This window comes from Oncorhynchus clarkii, unplaced genomic scaffold (genome assembly GCF_045791955.1).
Source record: "Oncorhynchus clarkii lewisi isolate Uvic-CL-2024 unplaced genomic scaffold, UVic_Ocla_1.0 unplaced_contig_11374_pilon_pilon, whole genome shotgun sequence".
NCBI lineage: Eukaryota > Metazoa > Chordata > Actinopteri > Salmoniformes > Salmonidae > Oncorhynchus > Oncorhynchus clarkii.
In genome coordinates, this window is record NW_027257974.1 from 257,431 (window position 1) to 277,701 (window position 20,271).

The 20,271-nt window shown below is 47.8% G+C and overlaps 1 pseudogene; it reads right to left on the reverse strand.

Moving 5' to 3' along the window:
• Positions 1-503: 503 nt before the first annotated feature.
• Positions 504-19,697, reverse strand: LOC139394360 (maternal embryonic leucine zipper kinase-like; annotated as a pseudogene).
• Positions 19,698-20,271: the final 574 nt, after the last annotated feature.

The following is a 20,271-nucleotide window of genomic DNA, read 5'->3' on the forward strand; positions in this document are numbered from 1 at the left end:
GCTTCTGTCGACAGGCACTAGATCAGAAGGTGTCCAAACACATTCCATGGAGGGCAGTCATCATCTGGTTTTAGTTTTTAATATGTGTCAGTATGAAGTCCTAGACAACCAGGTGAGGGGGAGGTCCTAGACAACCAGGTGAGGGGGAGGTCCTAGACAACCAGGTGAGGGGAGGTCCTAGACAACCAGGTGAGGGGAGGTCCTAGACAACCAGGTGAGGGGAGGTCCTAGACAACCAGGTGAGGTCCTAGACAACCAGGTGAAGTCCTAGACAACCAGGTGAGGGGGAAGTCCTAGACAACCAGGTGAGGGGGAAGTCCTAGACAACCAGGTGAGGGGGAAGTCCTAGACAACCAGGTGAGGGGGAAGTCCTAGACAACCAGGTGAGGGGGAAGTCCTAGACAACCAGGTGAGGGGGAAGTCCTAGACAACCAGGTGAGGGGAGGTCCTAGACAACCAAGTGAGGGGAGGTCCTAGACAACCAGGTGAGGGGAGGTCCTAACTAATCAGTGACCTTAATTCATCAATGAAGTACAAGGGAGGAGTGAACCTGCAGACACTCTGCCCAACATGGAATTAGTTAAGACACCGGCTTTAGGTGCTGGAACGTGGACAGGATGTGACATCATCAACAGGAAGTAGTGACGTCTAGATGCTGGACGTAGAGAGAATGTCCTCCACCAGGTGTTTGTAAACCCAGGAGTCTCCCTTCAGCCGCTGTCTCCTCACACACACCACCTACAACACACAGCATCAATCATCAATAACGTGATCCCTACATCTCCTCACACACACCACCTACAACACACAGCATCAATCATCCATCAATAACCAACTAAAACAATCAATAATGTGATCCCTGCTGGGTGTCAGTAATCAATAACCTACAACACACATCACTAAACCAATAGGGTGGTCCACTGTGGCAGCAAGAGGCTGGTCAAAAAACCATCAATAACCTGATCAGTAGTAATCACTATGTACCTCAGTAACCATCAATAACCTGATCAGTAGTAATCACTATGTACCTCAGGTCTGTGCAGCAGACACACCTCCAGCTCAAACGCCATGGTCACCTTCCCAAAGTCTCCCTGGGTGCGACACTTCAGAGTATAGCTGGGGAGGAGAGGACAGTCTGTTTAACGGGAACATTCTTGAGGGAGAAAGATGGAGAGACTGAAGACAAGCTGAGGGAGAGAAAGATGGAGAGACTGGGAAGAAAAGCTGAGGGAGAGAAAGATGGAGAGACTGAAGAAAAGCTGAGGGAGAGAAAGATGGAGAGACTGAAGAAAAGCTGAGGGAGAGAAAGATGGAGAGACTGAAGAAAAGCTGAGGGAGAGAAAGATGGAGAGACTGGGAAGAAAAGCTGAGGGAGAGAAAGATGGAGAGACTGAAGAAAAGCTGAGGGAGAGAAAGATGGAGAGACTGGGAAGAAAAGCTGAGGGAGAGAAAGATGGAGAGACTGAAGAAAAGCTGAGGGAGAGAAAGATGGAGAGACTGAAGAAAAGTTGAGGGAGAGAAAGATGGAGAGACTGGGGAGAAAAGCTGAGGGAGAGAAAAATGGGACGACAGAAGAAAAGCTGAGGGAGAGAAAGATGGAGAGACTGGGGAGAAAAGCTGAGGGAGAGAAAGATGGAGAGACTGGGGAGAAAAGCTGAGGGAGAGAAAAATGGGACGACTGAAGAAAAGCTGAGGGAGAGAAAGATGGAGAGACTGAAGAAAAGCTGAGGGAGAGAAAGATGGAGAGACTGGGAAGGAAAGATGGAGAGACTGGGGAGAAAAGCTGAGGGAGAAAGATGGAGAGACTGAAGAAAAGCTGAGGGAGAGAAAGATGGAGAGACTGGGAAGAAAAGCTGAGGGAGAGAAAGATGGGACGACTGAAGAAAAGCTGAGGGAGAGAAAGATGGAGAGACTGGGGAGAAAAGCTGAGGGAGAGAAAGATGGAGAGAGAAGAAAAGCTGAGGGAGAGAAAGATGGAGAGACAGAAGAAAAGTTGAGGGAGAGAAAGATGGAGAGACAGAAGAAAAGTTGAGCGAGAGAAAGATGGAGAGACAGAAGAAAAGCTGAGGGAGAGAAAGATGGAGAGACTGGGGAGAAAAGCTGAGGGAGAAAGATGGAGAGACTGGGAAAAAATGCTGAGGGAGAGAAAGATGGAGAGACTGAAGAAAAGCTGAGGGAGAGAAAGATGGAGAGACTGGGGAGAAAAGCTGAGGGAGAAAGATGGAGAGACTGGGGAGAAAAGCTGAGGGAGAAAGATGGAGAGACTGAAGAAAAGCTGAGGGAGAGAAAGATGGAGAGACTGGGAAGGAAAGATGGAGAGACTGGGGAGAAAAGCTGAGGGAGAGAAAGATGGAGAGACAGAAGAAAAGCTGAGGGAGAGAAAGATGGAGAGAGAAGAAAAGCTGAGGGAGAGAAAGATGGAGAGACTGGGAAGAAAAGCTGAGGGAGAAAGATGGAGAGACTGAAGAAAAGCTGAGGGAGAGAAAGATGGAGAGACTGGGGAGAAAAGCTGAGGGAGAAAGATGGAGAGACTGAAGAAAAGCTGAGGGAGAGAAAGATGGAGAGACTGGGAAGGAAAGATGGAGAGACTGGGGAGAAAAGCTGAGGGAGAGAAAGATGGAGAGACAGAAGAAAAGCTGAGGGAGAGAAAGATGGAGAGACTGGGGAGAAAAGCTGAGGGAGAAAGATGGAGAGACTGGGAAAAAATGCTGAGGGAGAGAAAGATGGAGAGACTGAAGAAAAGCTGAGGGAGAGAAAGATGGAGAGACTGGGGAGAAAAGCTGAGGGAGAAAGATGGAGAGACTGGGAAGAAAAGCTGAGGGAGAGAAAGATGGAGAGACTGAGAAGACAAGCTGAGGGAGAAAGATGGAGAGACTGGGAAGACAAGCTGAGGGAGAGAAAGATGGAGAGACTGGGAAGAAAAGCTGAGGGAGAGAAAGATGGAGAGACAGAAGAAAAGCTGAGGGAGAAAGATGGAGAGACTGGGAAGAAAAGCTGAGGGAGAGAAAGATGGAGAGACTGAGAAGACAAGCTGAGGGAGAAAGATGGAGAGACTGGGAAGACAAGCTGAGGGAGAGAAAGATGGAGAGACTGGGAAGATGAGGAGGAAATATTGACTCGGTGAAAGAGGTATCACTACAAACCCTGGTTCGATTCCAGGCTGTATCACAACCGGCTGTGATTGGGAGCGGTGCACAACAGGCCCAGAAACGTCCGGTGTTGGCCGTCATTGTAAATAAGAATTTGTTCTTAACTGACTTGCCTAGTTAAACAAAAGTTACATAATCTTCCTGAGGGAGGGGCCTAGCTTCCTGAGGGAGGGGCCTGGCTTCCTGAGGGAGGGGCCTAGCTTCCTGAGGGAGGGGCCTAGCTTCCTGAGGGAGGGGCCTAGCTTCCTGAGGGAGGGGCCTGGCTTCCTGAGGGAGGGGCCTGGCTTCCTGAGGGAGGGGCCTGGCTTCCTGAGGGAGGGGCCTGGCTTCCGGAGGGAGGGGCCTGGCTTCCGGAGGGAGGGGCCTGGCTTCCGGAGGGAGGGGCCTGGCTTCCGGAGGGAGGGGCCTGGCTTCCTGAGGGAGGGGCCTGGCTTCCTGAGGCAGGGGCCTGGCTTCCTGAGGCAGGGGCCTGGCTTCCTGAGGCAGGGGCCTGGCTTCCTGAGTGAGGGGCCTGGCTTCCTGAGGGAGGGGCCTGGCTTCCTGGGGGAGGGGCCTGGCTGGCACTCCTTCTCCACTGTCTCAGATCAGTGCCTAAAAAGTGTGTGCGGGCCTCACCCTTTCTGTGCGAAGTCGACGTGTTTCTCCGGTAGAATGGAGAGGATCTGGTTCAACACCTGGTCTGGGTTGGTCTGACTGGTCAACGTTACATTATACTGGGCCTGGAGAGGAGAGGAGAGGAGTCAGTTTGAGTTTATGTAAGACTGAGTGATTGTTCCTTGAACCTATAGGGGGGTGTCTATATATATATATATGTACCTTGACCCTGTAGGGGGGTGTCTATATATATGTACCTGGATCCTATAGGGGGTGTCTATATATAGGTACCTGTATCCTATAGGTGGTGTCTATATATATGTACCTTGATCCTGTAGGGTGTGTCTATATATAGGTACCTTGACCATGTAGGGGGGTGTCTATATATATATATGTACCTGGATCCTATAGGGGGTGTCTATATATATATATATGTACCTTGATCCAATAGGGGGTGTCTATATATAGGTAACTGTATCCTATAGGGGGTGTCTATGTATATGTACCTGGATCCTATAGGGGGTGTCTATATATATATATATGTACCTGGATCCTATAGGGGGTGTCTATATATATGTACCTGGATCCTATAGGGGGTGTCTATATATATATATATGTATGTACCTTGACTCTATAGGGGATGTCTATATATATATATGTACCTGGATCCTATAGGGGGTGTCTATATATATGTACCTTTACACTGTAGAGGGTGTCTATATATAGGTTCCTGTATCCTATAGGGGGTGTCTATATATATGTACCTTGATCTTGTAGGGGGGTGTCTATATATATGTACCTAGATCAAGTAGGGGGTGTCTATATATATATGTACCTTGACCCTATAGGGGGTGTCTATATATAGGTACCTTGATCAAGTAGGGGGGTGTCTATATATATGTACCTTGATCCTATAGGGGGTGTCTATATATAGGTACCTGTATCCTATAGGGGGTGTCTATATATATGTACCTTGATCCTGTAGGGTGTGTCTATATATATGTACCTGGATCCTATAGGGGGTGTCTATATATATGTACCTGGATTCCATAGGGGGTGTCTATATATATATATATATATATGTATGTACCTTGACCCTATAGGGGATGTCTATATATATGTACCTTGATCCTATAGGGGGTGTCTATATATATATATATATATATATATATATATATATATATATATATATATATATATCTTGATCCTGTAGTGGGGGGACTATATATATATATTAATCTTGATCCTGTAGGGGGGTGTCTATATATATATATATATATATATGTATGTACCTTGACCCTATAGGGGATGTCTATATATATGTACCTTGATCCTATAGGGGGTGTCTATATATGTACCTTTACACTGTAGAGGGTGTCTATATATAGGTTCCTGTATCCTATAGGGGGTGTCTATATATATGTACCTTGACCCTATCGGGGGTGTCTATATATATGTACCTTGATCCTATAGGGGGTGTCTATATATATATGTACCATGACCCTATAGGGGGTGTCTATATATAGGTATCTGTATCCTATATGGGGTGTCTATATGATCCTATAGGGGGTGTCTATATGACCCTGTAGGGGGTGTCTATATATAGGTACCTGTATCCTATAGGGGCTGTCTATATGATCCTGTAGGGGGTGTCTATATATCGGTACCTTGATCCTATAGGGGGTGTCTATATGACCCTGTAGGGGGTGTCTATATATAGGTACCTTGATCCTGCGTGGTCTGTCCCGCAGCCCTCGTCTCTTGCTGGGTGTGAGCAAGGTGATGACTTTATCCAGCCCTCTCTCCAGACTGCCGAAAACCTTCCCCCCCCTCCTCTTCTGGCTGCTGTCCCCCCGAGACGCCCCCGCCAGGTCTAACGACCGGGACCTAAGAGACGGACGGAGGGGGACAATGATCTCAAGACCAGTGGTTATTTTTTTAAACAATTTTTCTCCCCAACTTCCTGATATCCAATTGGATGTTACGATCTTGTCTGATCGCTGCAACTCCCCCCCCCAACAGACTCGGGAGAAGTCGAAGTTCGAGAGTCAAGCGTCCTCCCGAAAACATCACCTGTCAAGCCTCTCTAATTCTTAACATACTGCTCGGTTAGCCCTGAATGCTGACTCGTTGTCGGTATTCATCAAGTCATGATCAGTAACCTTCTCTCTGGGCTGAAGGCCAGCATCTCCTTCTCTCTGGGCTGAAGGCCAGCATCTCCTTCTCTCTGGGCTGAAGGCCAGCATCTCCTTCCTCCATCATACCTTCTCTCTGGGCTGAAGGCCAGTATCTCCATCATACCTTCTCTCTGGGCTGAAGGCCAGTATCTCCTTCTCTCTGGGCTGAAGGCCAGCATCTCCTTCTACCTTCTCTCTGGGCTGAAGGCCAGCATCTCCTTCCTCCATCATACCTTCTCTCTGGGCTGAAGGCCAGTATCTCCATCATACCTTCTCTCTGGGCTGAAGGCCAGTATCTCCATCATACCTTCTCTCTGGGCTGAAGGCCAGCATCTCCATCATACCTTCTCTCTGGGCTGAAGGCCAGCATCTCCATCATACCTTCTCTCTGGGCTGAAGGCCAGCATCTCCATCATACCTTCTCTCTGGGCTGAAGGCCAGCATCTCCTTCTCTCTGGGCTGAAGGCCAGCATCTCCATCATACCTTCTCTCTGGGCTGAAGGCCAGTATCTCCATCATACCTTCTCTCTGGGCTGAAGGCCAGTATGTCCATCATACCTTCTCTCTGGGCTGAAGGCCAGTATACCCATCATACCTTCTCTCTGGGCTGAAGACCAGTATCTCCATCATACCTTCTCTCTGGGCTGAAGGCCAGTATACCCATCATACCTTCTCTCTGGGCTGAAGGCCAGTATCTCCTTCTCTCTGGGCTGAAGGCCAGTATCTCCTTCTCTCTGGGCTGAAGGCCAGCATCTCCATCATACCTTCTCTCTGGGCTGAATGCCAGCATCTCCATCATACCTTCTCTCTGGGCTGAAGGCCAGCATCTCCATCATACCTTCTCTCTGGGCTGAAGGCCAGTATACCCATCATACCTTCTCTCTGGGCTGAAGGCCAGTATACCCATCATACCTTCTCTCTGGGCTGAAGGCCAGTATCTCCTTCTCTCTGGGCTGAAGGCCAGCATCTCCATCATACCTTCTCTCTGGGCTGAAGGCCAGCATCTCCATCATACCTTCTCTCTGGGCTGAAGGCCAGCATCTCCATCATACCTTCTCTCTGGGCTGAAGGCCAGTATACCCATCATACCTTCTCTCTGGGCTGAAGGCCAGCATCTCCTTCTCTCTGGGCTGAAGGCCAGCATCTCCATCATACCTTCTCTCTGGACTGAAGGCCAATATCTCCATCATACCTTCTCTCTGGGCTGAAAGCCAGCAACTCCATCATACCTTCTCTCTGGGCTGAAGGCCAATATCTCCATCATACCTTCTCTCTGGGCTGAAGGCCAGCATCTCCATCATACCTTCTATCTGGGCTGAAGGCCAGCTCTCCTTCCTCCATCATACCTTCTCTCTGGGCTGAAAGCCAGCATCTCCATCATACCTTCTCTCTGGGCTGAAGGCCAGCATCTCCATCATACCTTCTCTCTGGGCTGAAGGCCAGCATCTCCATCATACCTTCTATCTGGGCTGAAGGCCAGCTCTCCTTCCTCCATCATACCTTCTCTCTGGGCTGAAAGCCAGCATCTCCATCATACCTTCTCTCTGGGCTGAAGGCCAGCATCTCCATCATACCTTCTCTCTGGGCTGAAGGCCAGCATCTCCTTCTCTCTGGGCTGAAGGCCAGCATCTCCATCATACCTTCTCTCTGGGCTGAAGGCAAGCATCTCCATCATACCTTCTCTCTGGGCTGAAGGCCAGCATCTCCATCATACCTTCTCTCTGGGCTGAAGGCCAGCATCTCCATCATACCTTCTCTCTGGGCTGAAGGCCAGCATCTCCTTCTCTCTGGGCTGAAGGCCAGCATCTCCATCATACCTTCTCTCTGGGCTGAAGGCCAGTATCTCCATCATACCTTCTCTCTGGGCTGAAGGCCAGTATGTCCATCATACCTTCTCTCTGGGCTGAAGGCCAGTATACCCATCATACCTTCTCTCTGGGCTGAAGACCAGTATCTCCATCATACCTTCTCTCTGGGCTGAAGGCCAGTATACCCATCATACCTTCTCTCTGGGCTGAAGGCCAGTATCTCCATCATACCTTCTCTCTGGGCTGAAGGCCAGCATCTCCATCATACCTTCTCTCTGGGCTGAAGGCAAGCATCTCCATCATACCTTCTCTCTGGGCTGAAGGCCAGCATCTCCATCATACCTTCTCTCTGGGCTGAAGGCCAGCATCTCCTTCTCTCTGGGCTGAAGGCCAGCATCTCCATCATACCTTCTCTCTGGGCTGAAGGCCAGTATCTCCATCATACCTTCTCTCTGGGCTGAAGGCCAGTATGTCCATCATACCTTCTCTCTGGGCTGAAGGCCAGTATACCCATCATACCTTCTCTCTGGGCTGAAGACCAGTATCTCCATCATACCTTCTCTCTGGGCTGAAGGCCAGTATACCCATCATACCTTCTCTCTGGGCTGAAGGCCAGTATCTCCTTCTCTCTGGGCTGAAGGCCAGTATCTCCTTCTCTCTGGGCTGAAGGCCAGCATCTCCATCATACCTTCTCTCTGGGCTGAATGCCAGCATCTCCATCATACCTTCTCTCTGGGCTGAAGGCCAGCATCTCCATCATACCTTCTCTCTGGGCTGAAGGCCAGTATCTCCATCATACCTTCTCTCTGGGCTGAAGGCCAGTATAACCATCATACCTTCTCTCTGGGCTGAAGGCCAGTATCTCCATCATACCTTCTCTCTGGGCTGAAGGCCAGCTCTCCTTCCTCCATCATACCTTCTCTCTGGGCTGAAAGCCAGCATCTCCATCATACCTTCTCTCTGGGCTGAAGGCCAGTATCTCCATCATACCTTCTCTCTGGGCTGAAGGCCAGCTCTCCTTCCTCCATCATACCTTCTCTCTGGGCTGAAAGCCAGCATCTCCATCATACCTTCTCTCTGGGCTGAAGGCCAGTATCTCCATCATACCTTCTCTCTGGGCTGAAGGCAAGCATCTCCATCATACCTTCTCTCTGGGCTGAAGGCCAGCATCTCCATCATACCTTCTCTCTGGGCTGAAGGCCAGCATCTCCTTCTCTCTGGGCTGAAGGCCAGCATCTCCATCATACCTTCTCTCTGGGCTGAAGGCAAGCATCTCCATCATACCTTCTCTCTGGGCTGAAGGCCAGCATCTCCATCATACCTTCTCTCTGGGCTGAAGGCCAGCATCTCCTTCTCTCTGGGCTGAAGGCCAGCATCTCCATCATACCTTCTCTCTGGGCTGAAGGCCAGTATCTCCATCATACCTTCTCTCTGGGCTGAAGGCCAGTATGTCCATCATACCTTCTCTCTGGGCTGAAGGCCAGTATACCCATCATACCTTCTCTCTGGGCTGAAGACCAGTATCTCCATCATACCTTCTCTCTGGGCTGAAGGCCAGTATACCCATCATACCTTCTCTCTGGGCTGAAGGCCAGTATCTCCATCATACCTTCTCTCTGGGCTGAAGGCCAGCATCTCCATCATACCTTCTCTCTGGGCTGAAGGCAAGCATCTCCATCATACCTTCTCTCTGGGCTGAAGGCCAGCATCTCCATCATACCTTCTCTCTGGGCTGAAGGCCAGCATCTCCTTCTCTCTGGGCTGAAGGCCAGCATCTCCATCATACCTTCTCTCTGGGCTGAAGGCCAGTATCTCCATCATACCTTCTCTCTGGGCTGAAGGCCAGTATACCCATCATACCTTCTCTCTGGGCTGAAGGCCAGTATCTCCTTCTCTCTGGGCTGAAGGCCAGTATCTCCTTCTCTCTGGGCTGAAGGCCAGCATCTCCATCATACCTTTTCTCTGGGCTGAAGGCCAGCATCTCCATCATACCTTCTCTCTGGGCTGAAGGCCAGCATCTCCATCATACCTTCTCTCTGGGCTGAAGGCCAGTATCTCCATCATACCTTCTCTCTGGGCTGAAGGCCAGTATCTCCATCATACCTTCTCTCTGGGCTGAAGGCCAGTATCTCCATCATACCTTCTCTCTGGGCTGAAGGCCAGTATACCCATCATACCTTCTCTCTGGGCTGAAGTCCAGCATCTCCTTCTCTCTGGGCTGAAGGCCAGCATCTCCATCATACCTTCTCTCTGGACTGAAGGCCAATATCTCCATCATACCTTCTCTCTGGGCTGAAGGCCAGCATCTCCATCATACCTTCTCTCTGGGCTGAAAGCCAGCAACTCCATCATACCTTCTCTCTGGGCTGAAGGCCAATATCTCCATCATACCTTCTCTCTGGGCTGAAGGCCAGCATCTCCATCATACCTTCTATCTGGGCTGAAGGCCAGCTCTCCTTCCTCCATCATACCTTCTCTCTGGGCTGAAAGCCAGCATCTCCATCATACCTTCTCTCTGGGCTGAAGGCCAGTATCTCCATCATACCTTCTCTCTGGGCTGAAGGCCAGTATCTCCATCATACCTTCTCTCTGGGCTGAAGGCCAGTATCTCCATCATACCTTCTCTCTGGGCTGAAGGCCAGTATACCCATCATACCTTCTCTCTGGGCTGAAGGCCAGCTCTCCTTCCTCCATCATACCTTCTCTCTGGGCTGAAGGCCAGCATCTCCATCATACCTTCTCTCTGGGCTGAAGGCCAGCATCTCCATCATACCTTCTCTCTGGGCTGAAGGCCAGCTCTCCTTCCTCCATCATACCTTCTCTCTGGGCTGAAGGCCAGCATCTCCATCATACCTTCTCTCTGGGCTGAAGGCCAGCATCTCCATCATACCTTCTCTCTGGGCTGAAGGCCAGTATCTCCATCATACCTTCTCTCTGGGCTGAAGGCCAGTATCTCCATCATACCTTCTCTCTGGGCTGAAGGCCAGTATACCCATCATACCTTCTCTCTGGGCTGAAGGCCAGCATCTCCATCATACCTTCTCTCTGGGCTGAAGGCCAGCATCTCCATCTCTTCTTCCTCCTTTCCTTCCACTCTCTCCCTCGGTCTCTTCCTCGACGGGTCCTTACAAGTACTGCCTCCTCCTGCAACACACACACACACACACACACTCATGCACACACACACACACACACGGGAGAAGTGTGTAACACATGTCAGTACACACCACATGGGACAGAGAGCAGGGAAAGAGACAGCAACACCTGTCACAGTACACGCCCAGGGACACACACACCACACACAGACACACACACAGTACACGCCCAGGGACACACACACACACAGAGTCCCTGGTGTGTTAGTCTGGACAGAGCTGTCAGCTGTAGCAGGAGGGGAGAGGTGGGTTATAAATTACACAGAGAGTGTGTGTGACATCCATATTATTAGTGAAAAACTGGTCATAGATAGCTATATATCTACACCTATCTCTATCTCTCTATATCCATCTATCTACACCTATATCTATATATCTACACCTATATCTATATATCTACACCTACCTCTATCTCTCTATATACATCTATCTATCTACACCTATATCTATATACCGACACCTATCTCTATCTCTCTATATCCGTCTATCTACACCTATATCTATATATCTACACCTATCTCTATCTCTCTATATCTATCTATCTACACCAATATCTATCTATCTACACCTATCTCTATCTCTCTATATCTATCTATCTACACCAATATCTATCTATCTACACCTATATCTATATACCTACACCTATCTCTATCTCTCTATATCCATCTATCTACACCTATATCTATATATCTACACCTATCTCTATCTCTCTATATCCATCTATCTACACCTATATATCTACACCCATCTCTCTCTCTCTATATCTATCTATCTACACCAATATCTATCTATCTACACCTATATCTATATACCTACACCTATCTCTATCTCTCTATATCCATCTATCTATCTACACCTATATCTATATACCTACACCTATCTCTATCTCTCTATATCCATCTATCTACACCTATATCTATCTATCTACACCAATATCTATATATCTACACCTATCTCTATCTCTCTATATCCATCTATCTATCTACACCTATATCTATATACCTACACCTATCTATATCTCTCTATATCCATCTATCTAGTGACAGTGATCATAATTACACAGAGAGAGAGATAAATCAGATGAATGTGAGCGTCTTCGGCAAAAAGCTGTTGAAATGACTATTAACAGAATACAATTTACTTGCAAATGTGCCACTTCTGATTCTGAGTGGTGGTGGGGGGGGGGGGGGGGGCGTGTGTATGTCCCTTTCAGAAACACACCATATTGAGAGACGATCGCTGGGATTAAAAGGCTGTGAGCCACAGAAACATCACCGTATTGAGAGGTGACCGCTGGGATTAAAAGGCTGTGAGCCACAGAAACACACCGTATTGAGAGGTGACCGCTGGGATTAAAAAGCTGTCTGCTATCTAGTGGTCTCTGATGTCGTTTAAGCATAGTTGTGGATTTAAAACATCCAATTGAGTTGTTGTTCTATTAAAAAAAATTAAATAAAGTGTGATTTGGAGAGAAACCCCCCTCCCCTCCCAAAAGAGAAAAGACTGAATTTGGGAAAAACTCAAACGGAATCAGGATGTATGTTTCTGTGTATTGTCTGTGTGTGTGTGTGTGTGTGTGTGTGTGTGTGTGTGTGTGTGTGTGTGTGTGTGTGTGATCTTACCTTGGGGTGTGTCAAGCTTGTTGCCAACCTTGTTGGTGTTATTATGGGTTGGTGTAGTCAAGACCCTCTTATTGGACTGAGTTGCCTTCCTATTGGCTACTGGGGATCGGGGGGCGGGCAAAGCAAATATATCTGCATCCTTATTGGCCACGGCAACGTTCTCTTTGTTTTCATTGGTCCGTTCCCGGCATCGGTCCCGCCTCTCCTGGTGACGGTTGTGGTGCGCGATTGGCTCCCTCTCCGGAGTGGGGGCGTGTTTAGTCTGATCCCGCCTCTTTTCAGCTGACGGACAGGTCGCTCTCTTTAGGAAGACAGAAACAAGAATGTTGATAACAAGAGAGACAGAGACAGAAACAGACAGAGAGAGAGAGAGATGACCCCCTGACCTCTTGCTGGGGTGTGAGCGAAACCCAGGGCAGGTCGTCGTCATAGCAACGGTCCTCAGCATCATCATCATCATCGAAGAGTAGAGTCTTCTTAGACAGGAGGGAGATTGAGAGAAGAGGGAGGAAGGGAGGGAGAGGAGGGAGATTGAGAGAAGAGGGAGGAAGAGAAAAGGAACAAATATGTTTATTCACTTTTTTTTTCAAGGCAACGAAGCTTCTTAAACTGGACTGGGGGGGAGGGAGGGAGAGAGAGGGGGTGGGAGGAAGGGAGGAGGAGGAGAGATGAAGGAGAGGAGAAGGAGAGAGGAGGGAGAGAGAGGGGGAGGGAGGAAGGGAGAGGAGAGAGACAGACAGAGGGGAGAGAGAGAGAGAGAGAGAGAGAGACAGACAGAGGGGAGAGAGAGAGAGAGAGAGAGACAGACAGAGGGGAGAGAGAGAGAGAGAGACAGACAGAGGGGCGAGAGAGAGAGAGAGAGAGACAGACAGAGGGGGGAGAGAGAGAGAGAGAGAGACAGACAGAGGGGCGAGAGAGAGAGAGAGAGAGACAGAAGAGAGGTAGCAGTAGATTCTGACCTGTACTCCCAGGCGTTGAGGTGAACAGGACATGACATCACAGACAGGAAGTTGAGGCCTGATCCGGACAGGTTTCCCTCTCTGTTTCTTAGAGAGCAGCAACAGGTAGGTGGCAGTGGTCTGGTCGTACTTCCACTGTACACACACACACACAGTGTGTGTATATACAAATAAAAAAATCATGATTCCATGTGTGTTATTTCATAGTTTTGATGTCTTCACTATTATTCTACAATGTAGAAAATAGTAGAAATAAAGAAAAACCCTGGAATGAGTAGGTGTGTCTAAACATCTTTTGGCTGGTCGTGTGTGTGTGTGTGTGTGTGTGTGTGTGTCTGTGTGTGTGTTATAGATCCATCTATCTATAGAAAACATATATCACACACACAGACGTCTGATGAATTAATGTATAAACTAAACTGTCAGTGTTCATTCAAATCGGCGGTGTTATACTGCCATCTACTGGCGAAACCCGTCAACACACACGATGATATACACAGTGTCTCCACCTGTATTCATTTAGCCCAGAAATAGATTTATGTATATATTTTTTATATACATAAATCTATTTCTGCCGAGACGAGCTTTTAAAATGGATAGTCGCTCGTTAACTCAATGACTGGAAGTCTATGTGAACCCCCCCCCCCCCCGTACCCCTTACCTCTACTGACGAACCCCCCCCCCCGCGACCCTTACCTCTACTGACGAACCCCCCCGTACCCCTTACCTCTACTGATGAATGAAATACAGCCCCACACACCTCATTGACCAGCTGTAGGGTGCTCTGTCTGGAGATCTTCAGGCTGACGGACATCTCAGTGATGCAGTCCTCATCTATATAACCCAACTAGAGGAGAGAGATGGAGGGGGGAGAGGGAGGAGAGAGGGGGGGGGGGAGGGAGGAGAGAGGGGGGGGGAGAGGGAGGAGAGAGGGGGGAGAGGGAGGGGGGAGTGGGAGGAGAGAGAGGGGGGAGAGGGAGGAGAGAGGGAGGAGAGAGAGAGGGAGGAGAGAGAAGGGAGAGAGGGGGGAGAGGGAGAGAGAGGGAGGGGTGAGAGAGGAGGGAGAGAGAGGGGGAGAGAGAGAGGGGAGGGAGAGAGGGGGAGAGAGAGAGGGGGGAGAGGGAGAGAGGGGGGAGAGGGAGGAGAGAGAGGGGGGAGGGAGAGGGAGAGAGGGGGAGGGGGAGGGAGAGGGAGAGAGGGGGAGGGAGAGGGAGAGAGGGGGAGGGAGAGGGAGAGAGGGGGAGGGAGAGGGAGAGAGGGGGAGGGAGAGGGAGAGGGAGAGGGAGAGAGGGAGAGAGAGAGGAGGGAGAGAGGGAGAGAGAGAGGAGGGAGAGAGAGAGAGAGAGGAGGGAGAGAGAGAGAGAGAGGAGGGAGAGAGAAAGGGGGAAGGGGGGAGAGAGAGAGAGAGAGAGAGGTGGGGAGAGGGAGAGAGAGAGGGGAGGGGGAGAGTAGTTTCTCTAGAGATAAATCAGATCCAGACTGAACTGTGTGATGTAGTAGGGAGTTGTAGTTTCTCTAGAGATAAATCAGACCCAGACTGAACTGTGTTATGTAGTAGGGAGTTGTAGTTTCCAACGGACCAATAGTCTACATAGTGTATAGTGCAGAAAACGTGGTAATTAACTACAATGACCATAATCCATTGCGCGCCTCCTTGTACCGGTCCGCGGCAGACACAGAGAGTAGAACGTACGATCAAGAGATCCACATCTATCAAGACAACTAGAGGTGTCGACCTTAACGAGATGGCAACCAGCACAGGTGTAACACATCCTGACTAACGAGTTGACACCAAACGGTATCGCCCTACGTGCTAACGAGCTATACGTGCTAACGAGCTATACGTGCTAACGAGCTATACGTGCTAACGAGCCCTACGTGCTAACGAGCTATACGTGCTAACGAGCTAACGAGCTATACGTGCTAACGAGCCCTACGTGCTAACGAGCTATACGTGCTAACGAGCTATACGTGCTAACGAGCCCTACGTGCTAACGAGCTATACGTGCTAACGAGCTATACGTGCTAACGAGCCCTACGTGCTAACGAGCCCTACGTGCTAACGAGCCCTACGTGCTAACGAGCTATACGTGCTAACGAGCCCTACGTGCTAACGAGCCCTACGTGCTAACGAGCTATACGTGCTAACGAGCTATACGTGCTAAAGTCCAACCTCAAAACGTACAAGGAAAAACAAAAAACTGTAACAAGGCGTGTTTGGGGGTTCTTATAGGAGCGTTTGGGGGTTCTTATAGGAGCGTTTGGGGGTTCTTAGAGGTGCTGTTGGGGGTTCTTAGAGGTGCTGTTGGGGGTTCTTATAGGAGCGTTTGGGGGTTCTTATAGGAGCGTTTGGGGGTTCTTAGAGGTGCTGTTGGGGGTTCTTATAGGAGCGTTTGGGGGTTCTTAGAGGTGCTGTTGGGGGTTCTTATAGGAGCTGTTGGGGGTTCTTAGAGGTGCTGTTGGGGGTTCTTAGAGGTGCTGTTGGGGGTTCTTATAGGAGCGTTTGGGGGTTCTTATAGGAGCGTTTGGGGGTTCTTAGAGGAGCGTTGGGGGGTTCTTAGAGGTGCTGTTGGGGGTTCTTATAGGAGCGTTTGGGGGTTCTTAGAGGTGCTGTTGGGGGTTCTTAGAGGTGCTGTTGGGGGTTCTTAGAGGTGCTGTTGGGGGTTCTTAGAGGAGCGTTTGGGGGTTCTTAGAGGTGCTGTTGGGGGTTCTTATAGGAGCGTTTGGGGGTTCTTAGAGGTGCTGTTGGGGGTTCTTAGAGGTGCTGTTGGGGGTTCTTAGAGGTGCTGTTGGGGGTTCTTAGAGGTGCTGTTGGGGGTTCTTAGAGGTGCTGTTGGGGGTTCTTATAGGAGCGTTTGGGGGTTCTTAGAGGCGCGTTCGGGGGTTCTTAGAGGAGCGTTGGGGGGTTCTTAGGTGTACGTGTGTGTGTTCAGGTGTGTGTGTGTAGGTGTGTAGGTGTGTGTGTGTGTTCTTACAGGTTGCTTGCTGTGCCACTCTACAGGGCTGCCATAGCCAGACATCGTCCAGGGATGGTCTAGGAGTTGTCTGATGGTCACACGATGCTTAGGATCCACCTACACACACACAATTAATAACTCCTACTATACCAAATCTGATGTCACACAATCAATAACTCCTACTATACAAACCAATCAATAACTCCTACTATACAAACCAATCAATAACTCCTACTATACAAACCAATCAATAACTCCTACTATACAAACCAATCAATAACTCCTACTATACAAACCAATAAATAACTCCTACTATACAAACCAATCAATAACTCCTACTATACAAACCAATCAATAACTCCTACTATACAAACCAATCAATAACTCCTACTATACAAACCAATCAATAACTCCTACTATACAAACCAATCAATAACTCCTACTATACAAACCAATCAATAACTCCTACTATACAAACCAATCAATAACTCCTACTATACAAACCAATCAATAACTCCTACTATACAAACCAATCAATAACTCCTACTATACAAACCAATCAATAACTCCTACTATACAAACCAATCAATAACTCCTACTATACAAACCAATCAATAACTCCTACTATACAAACCAATAAATAACTCCTACTATACAAACCAATAAATAACTCCTAGTATACAAACCAATCAATAACTCCTACTATACAAACCAATCAATAACTCCTACTATACAAACCAATCAATAACTCCTACTATACAAACCAATCAATAACTCCTACTATACCAAACCAATCAATAACTCCTACTATACAAACCAATCAATAACTCCTACTATACCAAACCAATCAATAACTCCTACTATACCAAACCAATCAATAACTCCTACTATACAAACCAATCAATAACTCCTACTATACAAACCAATCAATAACTCCTACTATACAAACCAATCAATAACTCCTACTATACCAAACCAATCAATAACTCCTACTATACCAAACCAATCAATAACTCCTACTATACAAACCAATCAATAACTCCTACTATACAAACCAATCAATAACTCCTACTATACCAAACCAATCAATAACTCCTACTATACCAAACCAATCAATAACTCCTACTATACAAACCAATCAATAACTCCTACTATACCAAACCAATCAATAACTCCTACTATACAAACCAATCAATAACTCCTACTATACAAACCAATCAATAACTCCTACTATACAAACCAATCAATAACTCCTACTATACAAACCAATCAATAACTCCTACTATACAAACCAATCAATAACTCCTACTATACAAACCAATCAATAACTCCTACTATACAAACCAATCAATAACTCCTACTATACAAACCAATCAATAACTCCTACTATACAAACCAATCAATAACTCCTACTATACCAAACCAATCAATAACTCCTACTATACAAACCAATCAATAACTCCCTACCAAACCAACTATACCAAACCAATCAATAACTCCTACTATACAAACCAATCAATAACTCCTATACAAACCAATCAATAACTCCTACCAAACCAATCAATAACTCCTACTATACAAACCAATCAATAACTCCTACTATACAAACCAATCAATAACTCCTACTATACAAACCTGATGATACGTCAAAATCAAAGAGCAAGAGGAGGTGTGTGTGTGTGTGTGTGTGTGTGTGTGTGTGTGTGTGTGTACCTGCATCATCTGGTTGAGTAGCAGGATGCTCCCAGGAGACAGCCAATGAGGGTTGTTGTAACTACCTCTCTAGAACAGTAAAACACGTAGGTTAGTTTACACCAGAGGCTTTGAATCAGGCTTTTATACACTCACAAATAGAGAAAACCAACTGTCACGGTTGAACCCTTTCCTCCAGAGAAAACCAACTGTCACGGTTGAACCCTTTCCTCCAGAGAAAACCAACTGTCACGGGTTGAAAACCCTTTCCTCCAGAGAAAACCAACTGTCACGGTTGAACCCTTTCCTCCAGAGAAAACCAACTGTCACGGTTGAACCCTTTCCTCCAGAGAAAACCAACTGTCACGGTTGAACCCTTTCCTCCAGAGAAAACCAACTGTCACGGTTGAACCCTTTCCTCCAGAGAAAACCAACTGTCACGGTTGAACCCTTTCCTCCAGAGAAAACCAACTGTCACGGTTGAACCCTTTCCTCCAGAGAAAACCAACTGTCACGGTTGAACCCTTTCCTCCAGAGAAAACCAACTGTCACGGTTGAACCCTTTCCTCCAGAGAAAACCAACTGTCACGGTTGAACCCTTTCCTCCAGAGAAAACCAACTGTCACGGTTGAACCCTTTCCTCCAGAGAAAACCAACTGTCACGGTTGAACCCTTTCCTCCAGAGAAAACCAACTGTCACGGTTGAACCCTTTCCTCCAGAGAAAACCAACTGTCACGGTTGAACCCTTTCCTCCAGAGAAAACCAACTGCCACGGTTGAACGCCTTTCCTCCAGAGAAACAGTTCTGAACTATATTAGTGGAACTAAATGTTTTCCCTTCTACCGTGTCAGAAATAGCTGTCCTATTTCTAAAACTACTAGCTGGCTGAACCATTTGTGAAACAACCATGTTCTGTCACGTTACCTTGGATACCTGGCTAACAACCATGTTCTGTCATGTTACCTTGGATACCTGGCGAACAACCATGTTCTGTCACGTTACCTTGGATACCTGGCTAACAACCATGTTCTGTCACGTTACCTTGGATACCTAGCTAACAACCATGTTCTGTCACGTTACCTTGGATACCTAGCTAACAACCATGTTCTGTCACGTTACCTTGGATACCTAGCTAACAGCCATGTTCTGTCACGTTACCTTGGATACCTAGCTAACAACCATGTTCTGTCACGTTACCTTGGATACCTAGCTAACAACCATGTTCTGTCACGTTACCTTGGATACCTAGCTAACAGCCATGTTCTGTCACGTTACCTTGGATACCTAGCTAACAACCATGTTCTGTCACGTTACCTTGGATACCTAGCTAACAACCATGTTCTGTCACGTTACCTTGGATACCTAGCTAACAACCATGTTCTGTCACGTTACCTTGGATACCTGGCTAACAACCATGTTCTGTCACATTACCTTGGATACCTGGCTAGCCACCCTGTAACTTGACCAATACAGACAGTATCTTACGGTGATTTTCCTGTAGAGGACCATAGTCTGTCGTCATCAAAGGGCAGATATCCACAGAGCAGAGCAAACAGCAGCACCCCCATACTCCACACATCAGCCTGGTAACACAACACACACACACACAACACACATTATATATCCACACAGCAGCACCCCCAAACCCCACACATCAGCCTGGTAACACAACACACACACATTATATATCCACACAGCAGTACCCCATACTCCACACATCAGCCTGGTAACACAACACACATTATATATCCACACAGCAGCACCCCCATACTCCACACAGCAGCCTGGTAACACAACACACATTATATATCCACACATCAGCCTGGTAACACAACACACATTATATATCCACACAGCAGTACCCCATACTCCACACATCAGCCTGGTAACACAACACACACACACACATTATATATCCACACAGCAGTACCCCCATACTCCACACATCAGCCTGGTAACACAACACACACACACACAACACACATTATATATCCACACAGCAGCACCCCCAAACCCCACACATCAGCCTGGTAACACAACACACACACATTATATATCCACACAGCAGTACCCCATACTCCACACATCAGCCTGGTAACACAACACACATTATATATCCACACAGCAGTACCCCCATACTCCACACATCAGCCTGGT